This window comes from Peromyscus californicus, unplaced genomic scaffold (assembly GCF_007827085.1).
Source record: "Peromyscus californicus insignis strain IS unplaced genomic scaffold, ASM782708v3 Scaffold_19__1_contigs__length_69161282, whole genome shotgun sequence".
NCBI classification, from domain to species: domain Eukaryota; kingdom Metazoa; phylum Chordata; class Mammalia; order Rodentia; family Cricetidae; genus Peromyscus; species Peromyscus californicus.
The window spans coordinates 16,372,342-16,389,781 of NW_026294491.1; the positions used below are offsets into that span (position 1 = coordinate 16,372,342).

General features: G+C 41.7%; 1 long non-coding RNA gene across 17 annotated transcripts in view; it reads right to left on the reverse strand.

Annotated features, from left to right (window-relative positions):
• The window catches only part of LOC128114605 (uncharacterized), a 287,065-nt gene that overhangs the window by 171,241 nt on the left and 98,384 nt on the right, over window positions 1-17,440 (reverse strand). For 8 of the 17 annotated variants that reach the window (XR_008219822.1, XR_008219821.1, XR_008219819.1 and 5 more), the window contains 3 exons: window positions 5,705-5,837; window positions 4,149-4,345; window positions 1,319-1,597 (listed from right to left, as the gene is read on the reverse strand). The exons of 5 other annotated variants lie outside the window; for them this stretch is intronic. This is a non-coding gene — a long non-coding RNA (uncharacterized LOC128114605). The remainder of the gene's footprint in view (window positions 1-1,318; window positions 1,598-4,148; window positions 4,346-5,704; window positions 5,838-17,440) is intronic. 4 more of the 17 variants (XR_008219813.1, XR_008219816.1, XR_008219818.1 and 1 more) reach the window with 4 other exon arrangements.

Consider the following 17,440-nt stretch of genomic DNA (forward strand, 5'->3'; position numbering starts at 1 on the left):
CAGAAACAGCGCCTCAAAAACAGGTAGATAGCCTATTTTCTTTTTCATGTGTTTCAATAAAATTGTGATTATTAAAGGAAATGAATGTGTAGTAGCCTTGTCAATTTGTCCTTTCTCATCAAAAGTACAAAGAATAGGGTCTAGAATGAGCAATACTGGGGGTTAAAAAGAGCCAATATGAGCAAGTTACGATTATAGGAATAAATGTTCTAGAGATCTTGTTGTAGGGGTCCACAGAGACTCCATAGTGTGGCCTTATTCCACCTTGACCCAAGGTCAGAGAGTCCAAGCTTGTCTTGCCTTGCAAGGCTGCATAATAGGATGTTTTGGCCAAAGGCATGGTTACCAGGTGTCTTATATTTCAAGGCCTAATTACAGGATGTTTTGCCACAAGGTGTGGCTGCTAGATGTTTTGAAAATTAAGGCAGTGTCTGCATTTGTTTGGACTTTGTACCTTGTACCATAGCGTCCTTGAGAAGGGGAGGGCTTTTGCCTCTCCCCTTGCTTGTGTATAAAAAGCCCATGAAGATTAAACTTGGGGCGACTGTGTATTGACTCGGAGCCCCTCCCAATGCTATTCTGTATCTCAGTCTTTTACGTTTATATCTCTATTTTTCATATGTATTATTTCTTAATCTTCACTCTTCCCTTCAAGGATTGTTCAATAGTTGGGTGGGACCCAGCATCTTGCTTAGAGTATTTGATACTTAAATGCATTTTTTCAAAATCATTGAGTTATATACCTAAGATTTGTTACTTGTTATGCTATAACATTTTTTCTTTTTCTATTGCAAATAGTGTTTTTTGCAATATATTATGATTATGGTTTATCCTCTCCATCTCCTCCCAGATTCTCTCTACCCATTCAATTCCATACCTTCTTTCTCTTTTTTTTTTAGAAAACAAACAAGGAGTAAAAAGCAAAATCAATGAAAAAGCACAAGAACACACACACACACACACACACACACACACACACACACTCATTCACTCATATACATCAAACCCATAAAAAAATCAGAAAACATAATATACATGCAGAAAAGTAGTAAAATAAAAAATTCCCAAATAAAGCAATATGAATCATAAAAATCCACAAAAACACCACTGGCTTCATTTTGTATTGGCCATCTACTGCTGGGCAAGGGGCCTATTCTTAAGTGTGGTTTATATACCCAGTGAGACTCCATTGGAGAAAACTAATCTTTCCTTTTTACATGGTTGCCAGTTGGAGACAGCTTCTTAGTCAGGGACAGAAGCTCTTGCCCACATCTCCCTCTTAGTACTGATACCCTGTCTAGCTTGAGCCTATACGTACCTTGTGCATGTTGCCAGACTTTCTGTGAGTTCATATGTGTATCAGTCCTGTTGTGTCTGGAAGACACTGGTTCTTTGGTATTACCCATCCCTTCTGTCTCCTAAAATCTTTCTGCCTCTTCTTCCACATAGCTCCCTGTCAAGAGCGATTGTTGTGAGCTATTGTGGGCCATGATGTAATTACAGCTTACAACAATTGATAACGTAGATGCCAACCCAGCAGACAAATGGTTCTCTGATGGAGGAACTTTGTTGGGCTGGGTCTTCAGGGACACAGGCTCTGAAAAACAGGTTGCTTCCATTGTAATTTTATTTGTGCAATAACAGCTACGATATCTCCCCATTACCATGCATTTTCATGTAATGTGCACATGCAATCTCATGATTACATCTCAATCTTATGGGCACACACATGTGTGAATGGTCAGGAAGATGACTTCTCTTTTAGCTGTATAATTTTGATATATAGAAAATACACTAGGATATACTTCAGAACTAGATCTACTGTCCCACAAGGTCTGTAGACACTTGAAAGCCTGCTTTGTTACTTTTGCTCAGACTAACTGCACACATTTAACCAATTTTTACCTTAGAGCAAGTTCAAACTAGACTAAAGGCCTTTGTATATAGATTATAAGTTTAAAACTTTACAGTTATGCACAAGGTCAGAGTTGCAGGTGTCCAACCAAGGTTATCCACATAAAGCACCCTAAGAAAAGCATGCAGTTCTTTGCTTGCCAAGTCTGCTGATAAAGAGCTGTGTCTCAGAGTTTGTCATACTGGGCACTGCACCCCCTTCCTCTGGTCCTGAGACCTGGGAACCTTGTGTTACCATGGTAAATGGCTCAGCTCCTGATCGTTTAACCTAGGGATGTGCTTTTGACCCATGAGAGGTAACTCTTGTAATTTTTATTATTGCTTCAAGCCTCCTGTAAAAAAAGAGTATTATTAGGCTGGATGAGGAGAAGCAGGAGGATTAAAACAGAGAATTAGAGCTAAGAGATTATAGACAATTAGGACAAGGAAATTAGGAGAAGGCAGAACAATAAAGAGATAGGATTTAAAGAGTATGTGTGTGAGCTAATTCTTTTTGCCCTCAGATGCCCTAGTTCCTTTTTCTTCCTGTAGTGTCTGATCTGGACCCTGAAGAGAACCTTGAGGCTGGACCTCTAAGGCCCTCAATAGCTCCCTGAGCCCTGAAGGGTTTCCTGAGATATCCCATTTATAGCTGAGTGTTCCAAAGTCTCCACTCTCTGCACATTGTCCAGTTGTTACCATCTACTTACTATAAGGAGGGAAAGTTTCTCTGATGATGTCTGAGTAAGATATTGGCCTATGGTTATAGCAGAGGGTCATTAGGAGTCATTTTATTGCTATGTTCCTTTAGCAGAACAACAGTATTTGGTTTTCCTATGGCCCATGGACTATCTGGCCTATCTAGTCACAGGTTCTTGGCCACCCAAGCAGTGTTGGGTATGGGTTTCATCTCATGGAGTGGGCCTTAAGTCCAATCAGACAGACCGAAGTTGTTTACTCCCACAATGTTTATGCCACTGTTACACCAGTGTATCATGCAGGCAGGTCATTGTTATAGATCACAGGGTTTATAGCTCAGTTGGTAGTTACCTTTCTCCTCTGGTAGTGTGCAGAATACCTTCCAGTAGTGTCTTAGTTAGGATTTCTATTGCTGTGAAGATAGCATGACCATGGCAACTCTTATAAAGGAAAACATTTAACTGGAGCTGGCTTACAGTTTCAGAGGTTTAGTCCATTATCATCATGGTGGGAAGCAAGACAGTGTGCAGGCAGACATGGCGCTGGAGAAGGAGCTGAGAGTTCTACATCTGGACCAGCAGGCAGCAGAAAGAGACTGATACACATTGGCCAAGCTTGAGCTTCTGAGACCTCAATGCCCTTCTCCCCAGTGACACACCTCCTCCAACAAACCACACCTACTCCAACAAGACCACACCTCCCAATAGTGCTAGCCCCTGTGAGCCTATAGGGCCATTTTCATTCAAACTACAAGTTAGTAGGGGTGAAGGCTCTAGTTAGGTATCAGCTCAACTTCTCTGTGTTCAATAAGATATTAAAAGTATTGTCTTCAGCAATAGAGTAGTTGGGGAAATGTCTCTGGTGTTATTTGGTGACTCCATTTAGATTTCTTTCATAATGCATATATTTTAAGAAGCTTCTACAGTACTAGGCTTCCATATGACCCCAAAAATGGGTTTTTAATACTAGTTGTCACTCACCATATTCCCTCCCTTACTCCCCTCTCCTCTCCCCATTTAATCCCCATTCCAGTCTCCCAGTTTCTCCGTAGCTATATATTCTATTTCCCCTTCTTTGGGAGATCCTCCCCTCCCAAATGTTATCTATGTGTTAAAATTAAGGTCTCAGATACTTAGAAAGTTGACAGCTGAGAAGCACAGCAGTCTCTAATCCTTATTAGCCTTCCTCTCAGGGCAGCACTTGCCTCTGGAAGCTCATCGACTACAGAGCAGCCTCAGCAAGTGAGTCCGGCAACCTGGAAGTGCAGATATAGAAAGCTCTTATATATATATATATATATATCTCCATCTGGACAGTGTTAAAATAGGCATGATGTCAACCTCAATGATCGGGACAGACTGCAAATGCACTAAGAGAATGAGACGTGCATTCAGAAAACAATTTGACTGGATGTTTGGGCAAAGGAAAGAATCAGAACAATTGGTTCATTTCTGTGAGCAGAAGAGAAATCATTGATCTGAATCATAAAGAGGAAAACTGGAGATTATGTAATAGAGTCCGGAGAAATGCTCTCAATCTAGTAGGTTCAAATTTACCTTTCTCTTGGGCAGCATGTAGGTCACATGACTTCATCTTGGTCCAGATAAAATGAGTTCAGTGGACCACTGTCATTTATCCTGGCTGCCAGTCCTGCAGCATCCTTTTATTTACTGATGGGGTTCTTCAGTCATCCAATTCTGGGAAGTAGGCACTCTAGGTGGATGATGTTGCCACTTCAGATATCTGAAAAGGTCTATTAGATTACCTTCTGCTTTATACATCAGTTACAGCGGGCTCAATTGTATTAGTGCCTTTGTGTCTGACATGTCTAAAGTCCTCGCTTTATGTTTATGGGCCTGAGAGACTCAGAGCACTCCTTGCTTGTCAAGAATTTGGGGACTTTCACATAGCAGGGCTACAGCTCAAATGCATTTAAATAAAACAGAAGTTTATTGGCTCATTTAACTTGTGTGTTCAAAGTAATGCACATTTGGGTGAATAAAATGCAGAGGCTAAAATAATGTAACTGAGGATACTGCACTCTCTGCCTTTGGGTTCTGCCTTGCTGAGGATACTGCACTTGGATGCTGGGCTCTGCTTTGTTAAGAATATCACACGCTCTGCTGTTAGGCTTCACCCTGTGGCGTCATCATCTCCATTTTCATTCAGGCTTTCTTTTTGTCTTGATAAAAATGGTTGCTATAGATCTAAATTAGTTCTAAATTCCCAATCGTCCCATTAAGAACAAAGAAAATCTATTTTCAATACTTCCCAAATCTGGTCCAGTATCAAATTGCTTTGTGTCAAAATGGTTAAACTTGAGCTAATTGCTGGATCAAGGGAAACACGGAGTGTGATGATTGACATGAGGTTTGGATCCTGGGACCGTACTGGAGGGGAGCTGGAGGACAGCATGGCCCCTCCTAATTCACAAGGTTCAAGAATTCAAAAGAGATGTTTCCAGAGTAAGACAGTGGTGGTAGTAACATCAGATGAAGGAAGAATTGGAAGCTAAGCAGGGAGGCAGGACAAATAGTCCCTACAACATTCCTGAGGGGTTCTTTTTGCATCAGCTAATGAATCCCACTCATTGTTGCATTTCTATTTACTTTTTCCCTTTCCCAAGCTAACCTGATATGATTAAGCAATTATCAGTGTCAAGGCTTGTCATATTTTTTAAACCAAGCTATTCTGGACATATCCCACCATTCTGATTTTCCTTCCATCTACCCTCCTCCTATTTTTAAGGACCTCTTTGACTGACAGGACCCACTGGCACAATCTAGAAAAGTATCCCCATGTCAGTATTGGGAGGTTGGTAACCTTAGTGCCATCTGCAACCTTAACATCCACTGGCAACGAAATTGAACAGTTATTGTTGGTCTGTTACAGCAGTGACTGTTCCATTGGATGCTTGGGTCTCCCTTTAAAGCGCACGTTACTCAGCTGCCTTTGGAACATGTTTCAGCTTTTTTAAGGTCATGGATTTTTCAAATAGCTCAGTCCTTTTCTGTCCTCTCTTTCTGTCTTTTCCTCAACCCCTCCTTCTCTCAAACAGAATGTGAAAAGAAAAACCAGGCCAAGGGTTTTGAAAGGAGCATGGCGTCCTCACCCCTGGCATCCTTTGAAGGAAGCATGGGCCAAGGTGAAAGACCACTTCATTACTCTTCATGTTACGTGTAGATGAAACTCACAGTGGGATTCAATGTCTTCTCACATGTCTTCCTCAACAGACTCTCCAGTGGCTTCCCATGGATTAATGGTTAAGGAAAGAAAAGAATCAAAATTCTGGTTTGTGAAGATTTTCTGGATCTTATATTTCCTCTATGAATGAAACAGTTTTAATTATGTTCAGATTTTCAATATCCTGCATTTTGGCAACATAGCAAAGTTTTCATATTCATAGGCTAAATATGGAAAACCTGTCCACATATGGCAACTTACAGTCAGGAAATAATTATGGCAGCTCAAACTTACAATCCATGAATCAAAATTATCTGCAGAGATGGTTGAAGGACACCCAAAATAATGGAAATGTGAAAAATAAGATTGAAGTGGGCACAAGGCTACTTTTCTCATTCATTTGCAAGGCATTTCTTTTATGAGGTGTATCAAATTAGACATTAACTTTCCACTTCCATATGACAGCAAACAGTTCTCAGACACTGGGTCAACAACATCAACTATAGCAGACAGTTCTTGCCACATGACACTCATTGTTCGAGCAAGGATCTCCCTGCATCCTTACCTTGTACCCTCCCCTCAACACACACCATTTTACAGGGTAAGAAACTGGGGTTGAGAAATAGCAGAACCAGCTTAACCACTGGTGACCCTGAGAATTGACTTGAGTTTTGAAAGTCCATGTTCCTTCCACTATGCCATAAGGCTCCAACCTTGGAAGTATGCCTTATTCCAGTGGAAATGCAAGAGCATAAGTTAAGAAGTATTAGGGAACATGAGGTAGCACAAAGCCTTTTAATATATTAAAATATTATTTCACAGACTACTGAAAGCTGTGTTTTTGCAAAAACCCTCAAAAATTCTTAGCAAGTATCCAAGAAGCACAACATAGTCACAAAGCCCTTGTCTAGATGACCTTAGGTTAAGTGCCCTGGCAGTGTTAAACCTGCCTTTACTGACCTTTAAATAATTTAATAGTAATATAGAAGAGTCCCTATTTTTAGAAGGTCAGGTTTACTTTTAACTCTATTTATCTCTAACAAAGCTGTCGGGTGTTTTATATGATGACGCAGGCCTTTATTGGAAAGACTGAGTAGGAACAAACGCCTTAGTGTGTTTTCTTGACCAGATTCTGAAATCTAGTTTTGCCACAGGGTAACCTTGTCACAGATTCAGATGTTTTGTGATATTTCTGGCATGGAAGTACACATGGATTGCTGTGCTCTCAAAAAGAAAAGAATATGCATGTGTATGTATTATGTGTATATGCATATACCAAGCCATGCATGTGTGCACATTATATATATACACATATATATATGTGTGTGTATGTATGTAAAATTCCTTTTCCCTCTTTTTCTTTACATGCACACATGCATGCTCACACATATTTTGCACACATATTTTTGAATGCATGTACTTATAAAAGCAACAAAGGAGGAAAGAGAAGGCCAGAGGCAACATGGAGTCAAGCCTTCTGGGCCAGTTGTGCTACCGTGTGGTCTTTACGAGAATCTCTGAGAAGTGACATCCTCCTGGTACAGTGCACCACTGTCCCATAATCAGGGAGATCTTGAGCCGGAAACGTATTATTTCAACACGTGATAGCTCTGCTTTTCTTTTGAGGATCCACTGCCTGGCCCTAGACAGATGAACAAACCTAACCCTAAATAGATAGACCCGACCGACCCTAGACAGATTTGTGTATTATTTCCACTTGTCAAACAATACAAGCCCAGGAGTTACTTTTAAGCTTGTAAAATGTAAAACATCAAGAAAAACCAGTAGGCAGCATTGGCCACTTTTCCCTAACCTGTTTTCAACATACGTGAGTATGTGCGAGAGAGACTGCCCTCTTTACATGGTTGTGACTCAACAGCAGCCTATGCCCCTCCCACGCAGATTTGGCAGCTTCCTATATACACGGGGACATTGTTCTTTCAGACATTGTTCTTACATTTGGTGACCTCAAGCAGATGAGAGAAAATGGTAGCTATCGCCTTAGCAGATACTTAGTAGAGACTGAGGCTATGGCCGCCAAGCTGAGTGACTTACCTCAGGTACCGGGAGAGACCCAGAGTCTTTATGGACCCTCCTTTCTCTAACAAGTTCATATGCTGATTTAGGTAATATTATAATCATAGAGAGCTGAAGTTTTTTTTAGCATACAGCAGCCAAAGATATTTTTCAATATTAATAATATTATTTCAATATTAATAAGCTTGGCAGTAGTTTTAGACATTACAAAATAATGATTTCTTAAAACATTTAAAATCCTGTTATTTGCTCTATATTTTTCCCTGTCGCCTCGGTTAACCTACCCTTTCCAGTTGGGTGTAACTTCCTGCCATCAGTAAGAAATGGAACAAGTACCCTAGAGAGTTAGTTCCTTTTACAGGTCAGTGACCCAAGACATTTCTAAAGGCCACCAGAGAGCCAGCTCCCCATCACCATGTCAGGGGTTCTCCCAGTCAGTGCTGATGGCAGGCAGCCCATTAATTCAGTATTTCGTGTTGATGACAAGAAAATTACAAGTTTTCTTAGATGGGAACCTTCTTCAGAACATCATCAAGCCCAAGTCATGGCTGCAATTTTGGTGCCTTGAAAATATGCAACTAATGGACAGATGGATGGAGGGATGGATGGATGGATGGATGGATGGATGGATAGATGGATGGATGGATGGATGGATGGATGGATGGATGGATGGATAAATTAAGGAATGCCATGAAGTATCTGAGAAACAGCTTTTAGACAGTGTGATAATTATGCTAAATGGAGTAGGAAATGAAGCTAAAAGGGTAGTTTGAAGGCAGATTCTACAGGGACCTCTGTAATAAATAAAGTATCATGGCCTTTGTAAGAAATATGGATCCACTGACCTTTTGATGTTTGCTTGTTGAGTTTTTGTTTCATGCATGAACAACTGTGGCTAGTGCGCGTTTAGGAATAATTCTGGCAGGGTATAGAGAATGAGTGGCAGTAGTTGGGGATGGTTATATCATAACAAGGACAATTCTTAGGAAACTACCGAAAACTACTCAACTGTGAGAGCACAATGACTGAATGAATCGCAGTAAAAGGATAATAGTTAGAAATAGCTTGAAAATAATCTCTGTAACCTGCAGCTTGAGAGATCGGCAAGAGTTTAATCCCACAAGTGAAGGAGATGCTTTAGGAGAAGGAAGACACAATGTAAGACTAGTCTGAGTGGCTTGGCAAGATCACCCAAGAGGCATGGTGTAGACATCAGGATTTAGATGCAGTTAAGTATGAACTGAAACCATCGAGGAGGTAAGATTTGCTGGGAAAGGGGTGGAGAGGTGGACTGAGCAAAGAATTTCAGAGAATACATATATGCAAAGGGTAGGTAGAGATTGAGACACAGGCAAAGACACAAGAGAAGAACTCAACCATGGCAAGACAGACATCTCAGGGAGAATGAGGGCTTGATGGACACATCTAAAAATATGATGAAAACATTCAGGGGCAAGGAGCAGAAGCCAAATGGAGCTAAGGTGTGTGGAAGAAGAATGATTTAATCATTAGATTCAAGGGTGTTCCACTCAACCTGAAGGCTGACCCTGGGACTGGATCTCACAGGGGTCTGGAACGGGGAACTAGAAAGTTGGGAGGAACCAAAGTAGACATGTGGCCAGTTCTTAGACAAACATTGTACTCTTCTTTCTGAAGGTTATGTCTTTGTTCTTGCTTCCCTTACTGTTCCTAACTTAAATGCTGAGTAGGTCCCTAGATCACAATGCAAGTCACACTTCAGAGAATCTGACTGACCCTGGTTAGGGTGGGAATCCCTTATGGTCCAATCCATCAAGGCTGGAGGAAGATGGGAAACAACACAGAACAGACATGGCTTCTAGGACTCATTTCAGTGAACGTAGGAGAAATTCTCAGAGAGGGACCACACTGGATTGAGCAGATACTCCCACAGTCCATCTACTACCAGGTTGATGGAAAGAACTACATAAAGGCCTGGTCAATCTTTCTTGGAGGCATCAATTACTGGAAAGGTTGTAAGCACTGTGGCTCCTTTCTCCTTTGTTCCTATTTCCTGCTAGCCTACAGGGAAGCTTGCATTAATGCCTCTGTTGATTTCTCTACAGCAGGAACACGACTAAAAGAAATTGCTTGTGAAATGCCTTGACATCTCCAGGTCAAAAGGCTCAAACAAACACAAGGGATTATTTTTTTTTCTAGAAAAAGTAGACATTTCTGGTTGTTTTGCTTTTTGCCTGAGTCTCATTGATTGTCCAAATTGTGCTGGCTGATTTCTGGCTTCCATTAATCAAGCTGCCACCTGTGATAGACGGCTGGCCCTTCACCTTATTTTGATGAATTCCATTCTCACACTCATCTCTCTAGCCTAGTTTTCAGTGGATGATTTGCTGAGGGCAGAGAGGCATGGGGTTGACTAAGGATTTGGAAGTGGTAGAGTATCTCCTGAATCTGACTAAATCTGTCTCTCCACAGAAGTATTTTCCTGCCATCCCTTCTAGCTCTAAGAATAGCAATGCCAGCTGTACTTGCCTGAGCCATGTCTAAATTAATAAAACAACGTGGGATTATTGACATTTTCTTGCTTCAACTAGCAAATGTGCATCTCTGAATTTTTATCAACTGAAATGCTCTTATAATGAAACATTCCCAGAAACAGGCTCAACATAAAAATAATAATGCACATTTTACTTGTGCTAATTGTGATTTAAAGGCCTTTTATTTATCTTTCTTACATCATTGCACTCAGAAATTAGAAGTAAGCTGAGACAGTTCAAAGAAGGCAAAGAAACTTCATAGAATGAAAGGGGCCTTGTGTTCCTTGATCACTGTTGTTCACAGCTCTATTACCTAACACCTGAGTGACCTGGACATGATTTACCCTTTCTGAACCTATATTGTCACACTGGTGATGCAATTACACTGTGTTGAGGTGTAAGTGATATTTCAAGGATGCAGCACCGCATAGAGTGCCTGGCACACAGCAGAAGCCAATTAATGTGAGTTCCAGAACACAAGGTGTTTGGTAGTGAGAGGACTTCTCAGTCATTCTGTACCCATAATGTCTGACTCGGATACGGATGTAGAAGAATCTACATGGAGATAGACCCATGAATGGTAAAGAGGGTAGACAACATGGATGTGGTTAGGGGGTGGTGCTGACATTGGTATCCTCAGGATCTTTATCATATAGGACAGTGATAACATTCATAATTGAGAATGCAAGGGTTCTTTGCACTTGAGATTTGGTGCATCTGGAGATCCATAGCTGGTTCTCTGCTTTCTATTAACGTGAAGGCCCCTAGACAAGACATATTTCAGGTTCAACTGAAGGCCACAGGCCATGCTTGGTAAAGTGAGTGGTAATAAATCATCTTGTCTACTACTCAGATGTCCAGAGGTCTAGACTCTAGTATACATCCCTGTGACCTAGGGGGGAACCAAAAGATTTTTAAAATTAAGAGGAGAAATCACCTTCCCTCACACTTCAATAGGACATTCAGAGCACACGTTCTCATGGTTTGTTACTGGCTTAGTATTATAAGTCAAGGTGAGGTAAACCTTCCTCTCTTGAGATAACTTTCAGAGCCTATGAAGATCAAGGGCACTGTCCTGAATGGCAATGCCAAATGCCTAGAAGATTAACCAGTAGCCAAAGAAACAGCTGAGGGCTCTTGCCCACTAGAAGCCTGTGACATGGAAGGCCTCAGGGATGGGAGTACCTGTGGTGAAGGAGAGAAGCATCCTTTGAGACTTTTGCTGGGATACTGGTTTTTCTCTTTTGCAGCATAGCTTGGCAAATAATCAGTGCCCAACAAATATTTGTGGAATAAATCCCTACTAATTAAGCAATTTATATGCATCCTACTTATGTATTGCCTCCTTTTATTTATTTTGCTGTAAGGGATTAATATGGAAGTTAAAGAGTTCACATGAGTCTGTGTGGTGGGAACACAGGCTTTGGAGTCTGAGACAGACTTGAGCAAGTAATTCACACCACCAGTGCTGTTTTAATTTCATCTATAAAATAGGATTATTGGGAATCTAATTGAACTTCCTGCATAGAGTGAATGGATGTCTACCTGACCCTAATCATGAAGCTCACTGCTCAGCAATAATCAGCTGTAAATTGCTTAGCAGGGATTTGTGTGCATAGTTTCATTCCCTGGGTCTTGTAGCTGAAGATGGAAACATACAGAAAGCACATTAAAAAAAAAAAAACTAACATAAAATCAATGGGGAAAAACATCTGCAATGAGAGGAGAAATCTGTTTAATTTGTTTTATAATGATGAAAATTGGATGATAAAGGGTGTGTTTTATACTTCTTTTATACTTTCTCAAGTTAGCATAGCTTTAGGGATGCTAGAGAGGTGACCAGCAGATACATGCTAGTGTTGATTTGGGGAGCCCCACAATATGGAGTAAGAAGTGTCAGTGTTGCCGCCAGTCAGCCCTCAGCTTGATAAAGAAGAAAAGGTAATAGAACTGATGTTACAAAGGATGTTAATAAATTTGCTTGAAATACATTAAATCACACAAAGTAGAATGTAGCTAAGGGAGTGTTGCTCCCCTCCCCCAAATACCCCAAAGAGAAGTACATAGGTACATAAATAAGCGAAATTTCAAATGCTAGGATGCTTGTTCACCAGGATTAACCATTAGGCTCCTCTCCTATAACAAAGGAGACAGCTGACTTAAAACCATCCTTTAGGCCAGTTCCCCTAACAAAAGACACACCTCTAAGGGTAGCTCAAGGGGGGTAGCATGGGGTCACAACCATCACTAAGTCCTGGTCTGCCATTAAGTCCCTTGTGCTCTTATCAGGAAAAAAAAAACATAATTCTGCCAGGTGGGCAAGAGGATCCTGGGTAACAGTGATTCGACTTCAGAAATAATTCTGGCAATTACTTCCCTCTGGAAATCTTCCATCTGCCTAAGTGGCCAGACTTGCAGTCTCTGGTCTGTTTAAATTGGCCGAAGTGTAACCTGGGGCCAGGCCCTAAAAGAGATTTTAGGATGACAGCATATGCAAAATGTGTAAGCCTAAAGTGTGGAGAAGCTAGTGAGGTCTTCTATTCAGGACCGGGTCTTCCACGGGGCATTAGCCGAGAGCCCCAGAGAAAGGATATTAAAGAGCCTTTCCCTCATCTCTCGGTGTGCTGAGTGAGTTCTCACTGGGAAGGCATGCCATCTCTAGAGCAAGCTTCCTCTTCTTCCTTCCAAAGGGAAGTCTCCTCCAGATTCTCTGACTATAGTGCCCTGCACTTTTTACAGACACCCTTGAGAGCTAGAAGAATGTTTATCACTAGAGATACATTCATGTTGCTCTATATGCAAAAGACATATGGAAGTGAGAATCAGAACTGACAACATCAAAGACAGCCATCCAAGGGCTGGGGACAAGGCCCAGTGGTAGAGGGCTCATCTGGCCCACATAGGCCTGGCTTCAATCCCAAGACTTTGGGGAGGGGGGATACAATGTTCTTAAGGAAATAATTTTTTTCCCCTCCCTATCTGTTCTAAGCATTGTCTTAAGTGCTTTTTATACATTATTTCACTTGATCCCTAAAATAATCCTTTAAAACACATATTTGTATTCCCAGTTTTCCATTATTAAGTAAGCTAGTACTTCAGTGACCTGTGTAGCACAAAATTTAAAAGGTCTTATTAATAAAAACAAACCTGAAGCCAGGTATTGGGGTGAATGCTGGAAGATCAGAGAAACAGAACAAGCCACAGCTACCTCACCTCACCATTTCCTCAGCTGATCCTGTTTCCTCAGACTAGAAGCCTCTGTGTCCTCATATCTGAATGGATCTCAGCTGAACTGTTTCTTGAAAGCCTAAAGCTTAACCAGCTCTAGTTCCTGGTTTCCATGCCTTATATACCTTTCTGCTTTCTGACATTACATCCTGGGATTAAAGGCTCGTGTTGCCATGCCTGGCTGTTTCCAGTGTGGCTTTAAACTCACAGAGATCCAGGGGGATCTCTGCCTCTGGAATGCTAGGATTAAAGGCATGTGTGCCACCATTTTCTGTCCTCCATGTCTATCTAGTGGCTATTCTGTCTCTGACCCCAGATAAGTTTAATAGGGTGCACAATATTTTGGGGAACACAATATCACCACAGACCTGAGCACTGGGTTTGCCTCTTATTGACAAAGTGAATTTAGAACTTTATACTGGTATTACGCCCATAGGGTTTGTCTGTTGTGGTTCTTAACCTTTATTCCATTACAAATTCCTTAGGCAATAGTGTAACGGCAGAAGTTATGGGCCCTTTGGAGAACATTTTTGGTAAAGAATCTCTCTTAGGCAAAAGTCACATTTCGCTCACAAAATCTTCATCCTAAGCAGCCACCTAATGAGATCTAAGAACATCTTGAATACTGCCCAGAGAGTGCTCCTGGAACAGTGCAATTGAAGCCTTCATGCATGTTACCTTTCCAGGGTGTTGGGTCTTCTCTATTTCTTACATCTGTGATCACCCACATATCTGTTTCATCAAAGCTCGAGTACTTGTCTCAGAACAAGAAGGATAAACATTCAGCCTGGATTTCTGCACTGCCTTTCTGCATAGGCTACAATGCTGGGTCTTCCTACATCTCCCCACTTGGGTAGCTGGCGAATAAGAGATGCTGAGTACTTGGGTGGTACTTGTGCTAGTACTTGAGATTGCTTGTTTATATAAACTGCAATCTGTCTAGGCTGCTTTAAATGATATGAGGTTGCTATCTTGCCACTTAGAGATGCTTCCAAGTTGAATTAGTTACGAGGGAAACCCTGTGGGCAGAGGATTCTGTGAAGGGAGGGAGGGAGGGAGGGAGAGAGAGAAAGAGAGAGAGAGAGAGAGAGAGAGAGAGAGAGAGAGAGAGAGAGCGCTGATTATTTTTTGCAGAATGGTAATGTGAGTACAGCAGGTCTAGGTTTGTAGACCTGACCTGATAAAGCTAAGTAGAAGGTTTAAGTCATCTCCAGTCTTCCTCTGAGCCTCTCAGCCCTTGCTAATCGAGGTCAAGTCCTGGGCACCTAGGACAGAGACTGGCACAGAGCTTAGCCAGAGCAACTGTCGATTGACTACTAAGCACTCCCTGCTTGTCGGTGCTTGTTTATCACTGATTTATTTATGAGTCATTGCTTCTTACTCAGTCAGTCATGGCACAGTGTGACCCAACACCCACTTTGGTCAGTGATAAGCTACTGAAAGGCACCTGCAGGCAGGCCTTTCTTGGCATGTCTGCCTATCCTTCTGAGCACCCAGCATAAACATTTGTCCCTCTCTACCAGGCTATCACTGAATGCTTACTGATGGAAGATTTCATTTGCAGACCAAATGGGGTGTTTTTTTAAGTCGACTGTCTAGACATCATCTTCTGCGCCCTTTCTATACTGGCAGCACCTCTTAGAAGGACTGGTTTTGAGAAATTCTAACTAGAACAACTGATAACGGCAGCAGCCCAGAGGGCTTAAACTAGAAGAGACTTAAAAGGTCAGTGGATCCAGTTCCCTACCTGACACACGGAGCAATGTTACAGACTGGGGTGGGGAGTATGGACCCCTGCTTCTGTCTCCTGGTTGACTCCTTCCAGACCTCACTGAGCCTTGGCCTCAATTCATTCCAGTCCTGGCTAGGGAACATTTGCACGACTGTGCTAAATCCATTTCAAATGTAAAAATAGGACTGCCTTCCCCTGTGATCCAGGGAGACCCTTTGTCCTGGCTCAGACCAATGGGGTTTAACTTCCTTCAAGGAAGGCCTTCTGGGTCAGGAAGGGCTGGGACTTCTAGGGGTGAGAATGGCACAGTTAGCCTGCTTGTGGCATTTTAGTGGGCCTTGTTCTATGCTTGCTCCTCTCAAAGAATGAAAGAAAACGTAGCCAGTGTAGCCATGATAATATGTAAAGTCACTATTTCATTATATAGCTACCGATTAGCATTTCTGGTGCTTTACTAGAATTCTGATACCACCTACCTCCTTAGAAAACGCTTGCATAGACCTTATTTCTATCTATAATAATCCATTATCTATTTGAGTACTTAACCATCCTCTAACAGTGTGGGCTAAGTTCTGGGCTTTGTGTAGCTGACCACGCCATGAAAGAAATTTTGCCCCTGCAAGAGTTAGCGTGTCTCCGCTACCAGCTACGGAGTCTGGATAACTTCCTGCAATGTTGTCATGTAGTTCCAAGAAAGCCTAGCGTGAGCAAGCTGGGGCCACAGCAAAATGTGTAGACTGAAGACCCAAAACAAGAGAGGATAGACAAGTCTCTCTTTTCACTGCCACCAGGATAACTTGAGTGTTGTCCCTCTGCTTTTGTATTTTGTTCTGGCTCAAAGCCCTGGGAAGAAAAATTCAAACAGCCCAGCTTGAGTCACGTACGTCTAGTTAGGAAGAGAAAGGTGGCATGTCTCCGTAGATAGCTCCGTTAAGACTGGACACAATGGGAGAAAGATTCTTTGCCAACAGCAGAAGTTACTACTGTTAACATCATAGGAAAGTGGAGACTAAGCAGCCAGGAAAACCAACATTTAAGTGTTACAGTCTGTTCCTTGAAAAATTTCAAAGGAATGTGAAGTATAGACATAGGAACCCCGCACCCCACAAACACTTCAAAGTATCAGTCTCATTAAGTCTTGTAGAAATAGTGTTGTGGATAACTGTTGCTCAGTCAGAGGAAAAGAAAAGCCCATGGGAATCCAGGTCCCACTTCTTGGAGAAACTGGGGATCATCACGTAGGGTAACTAGAACATGGTGGGGTAGCATTCCAGATCATGTGTTCATATCTGGGAGATTTAAAATCAAATGTCCAAGGCATGCCTTGACTAGAACAATGTATATAATTGAGGGCAGATATTAATGAATGAAGCAGCAAGAGATATGTGTCATGCGTAGGCCATACAGTTCATAGTAATAATTGAAAGGTATTATCTATTGTTACTTTTATTTTTATGTATATCAGTGTTTTTGCTTACTTCTGTGTCTATGCACCATATTCATGTCTGGTGCCCTTGGAAGCCAGAAGAGGCCATTGGATCCCCTAGAACTGGAATTATAGATGGCTGTGAGCCACCATGTGGTTGCTGGGAACTAAACCTAGGTCCTCTGTGTATTCAGTGCTCATAACTACTGAGCCATTTCTCCAATTCAGTAAATATTATCTATTGTCATTAACATTGCTAGCATCATTTCTCCCAGCTATATATCACATTAATTTTTAAAAACATGGGTCCATATGGCTGGGTTCATATATCTCATGTGTTGTAAGATTTGACAAAAGTTGCATTCCCTAAGCTGGTTTCAAATAGTATCTGAGATTGAGTTTTAGAGGGTAATTTAGGACAGCCCCAGCTAGCTCTTTGCCTAAATTAGCCAAGTTGTCTTCAGAAGAACAGGTTTCAGTATCCACACCCTCCCCAGCATGGCCTTCCTTTGTGCATCAAGTCAGGGTGTCTTGTTGTGATAGTTATGTATGTTTACCCATGTGGAAGTAGAAGACAACCTGGTTGCATAATCGCCACAATAATTCTTAGACTTTAATGCTACTGTCAATGTTTGTATTCTTTTCCTCAAGCTACAATGCCCAATGCTTTCATCTTCCTGTACAGCATCCCAGGCTTGGGTGTTGCTTTACTCCCAGGATCACTAGAAG